Consider the following 2,423-nt stretch of genomic DNA (forward strand, 5'->3'; position numbering starts at 1 on the left):
CCCTTCCTATCAGTCCCGGGGGAATTTTAGGACTCCTATTCCTATAAGAAGGAGGTTCTAGGCAGACCCTCAGGTTTAAAGGCAAAAATTCTAAAGTGGCATACAAAACATGTAAGACTGCAATTAGGGGGAAACATATAAGCAAATAGAAGGCTCATTTATACCTCCGCAAATAGTGCACGTAGGCAGCATGACTTATACACAATTAAGGTCTGAATTTATAATCCTAAAGTAGGGTGTTTAAGTCAGAACAAGATTTATCACATGACATAGTTATTCAGAATTGCTAAGACAGTTTGGAGCTTATTATTACCTAAGACATGTTGTTCTAGTTGCAGATATTATTACCAGTTATTCAGAAACTTCACAATGTGAAAACTATTACCTTATTACCTTTTTCATGAATCAGTAATTAATTAGGCGTTTTAAACAAAATGCAAATAGGATCCTAGAACATGATATCTAATATGCACATGCAGATGGTAGAGTTCCTAAGGCATGATTTTTAAATATACGAAAGAGTTGCAGAATTATTAAGAAACGACTTCATGAGTAACAATTTTTATTTATTCGTCCTAGAGGCAGGATTTCTAAGTGTTGGACATGAAACATGGATTAATCAATGAGATGCTGAAGCATGAAACATGAATCCTAAGAACATGATTTCTAATGCATTGTATGAGTCCTAAACATGATTTCTATTGCACAACTTGGAATATAAACCTAATAACATATTTTCTACCCTTTAGCTATAGCATGCATATTTCCCTATCCCTTTTCACTAACCACCCCAATATTTGTTTACAAATTATTACAGACCATGTGATTGAATTACATAAGAAAAATGCAAAAATAAGAAGTTACAACCATAGGAAGCATGATCCTAACTTCCTCTCTGAGTTATGTGATAAACCACCTTAAAAGCCAATATTGTTCCAAAACCTTTCTCATATCTGGGTATGTCAGAGTTCCCTAAGGACCTCAAGGGATCCCAGGCAGTGCTCACACCCAGATTGCATAACCAAGAATAGGTGCAGTGTGGAAGGGCAAACTCTTATATGTCCAGGTTCAGAGGAAGCTCAAGGGTCCCAAAGGAAGGCTCATACAAGAGGGGCAGAACCTAATGATCTAAGAGTGCATGTGAGAGTGCTGGACATAGACTCAAAGGAGTTGAGTTGGAAAATAATATTAGTAACAACATGTTTGAAATGAATTTGTAAAACAGCAGAAGAATTTCCTAATAAAATAGTTTTTGAAAGGGAAAGGGGGTAGGAGCAACAACAACACACACAGAACAAGTTCAGAGAGAATTACATGTTTCAGTAATTACAAACAGGGGAGTAGGGGTTGGGGACATAGAGGACCCAAATCAGAAACACACAATTAGTCATGAATTAGGTACATTATAGACAATCTAGTTGAAGGACATAAATAGGAACAAGTAAATATGTTGATCACATTTGAACAAAGGAGGGCCGAATTTTAAGCATGTTGTGTAAAGTAATAAACAAACAATACAACTCAATAGCATGAGCCATTAAGTTAGTGCAGAAAGAGACAAGGATTGACAAACAAGGGAACGCATAGAGTTGAGTTTCAGAATTTAAATTAAGAACATACCAGTTGAAGGAGCAATGTGCAGAAAAAGTAAAGCAATCAGAATTCCAAAGTCTAGCCTTGGCTTTCAGCCGGCTAGACAAGGCAGTAGCACAAGTAGTAGAGAAAGAAAGAGAGTTTGAATGTGTAAGTGCGTGTTTTTGAACGCAGTTGTTCGTGTCCTTTTGAGAAGAGAAGGTAGGGTATTTATAGCTTTGAAAATGAGTAGAAAATAAGGTAACAAGTAAAGTTTAGCACAAATATGGAAGTAATCACAATCAGAATCAATTAATACAAGTACTTCCCTTTAATCAAGGAATTAATGCTTAACGGATACTAACAGGGATAATTAAGGAAAGAAAATCAATTTGAGAAAGATTGATTTCTAACCATATAAGGGATAGTAAGAATATAGAGTATATAATTGAGTCTAGGTACAGAATATACTTAATTGGGGAAGGGATTCAGCAGGGGTGAAACATCACAGCAAATAAAGGAAGGGAATCGATCAATTTAAACAAATGAGTAAAATTAAGGGTTTATAAGAAAACCCTTGTAATCAGTCGTAACTTGAGGAAATCAAGATCAATCAAGAAAGAATCATGATTCTGCACTTCGCCATATAATAGAGAAGAATGAATAAGAATATCAGACATGCAAGGCCAACCATATTGACAAAGAAAGCAACTAGATGAACACAAACATAAAACAATAATAGGAGTAGGCTAGGACTCAGCAGTAAAGGACCTACTCGAAGCATGGTAGTCAACAAAGTCAAGTAGTCACATAGAACCAAAAATGAAGGAAACAGACTAACACATAGCAAC

This window comes from Nicotiana tabacum, chromosome 8 (assembly GCF_000715075.1).
Source record: "Nicotiana tabacum cultivar K326 chromosome 8, ASM71507v2, whole genome shotgun sequence".
NCBI lineage: Eukaryota > Viridiplantae > Streptophyta > Magnoliopsida > Solanales > Solanaceae > Nicotiana > Nicotiana tabacum.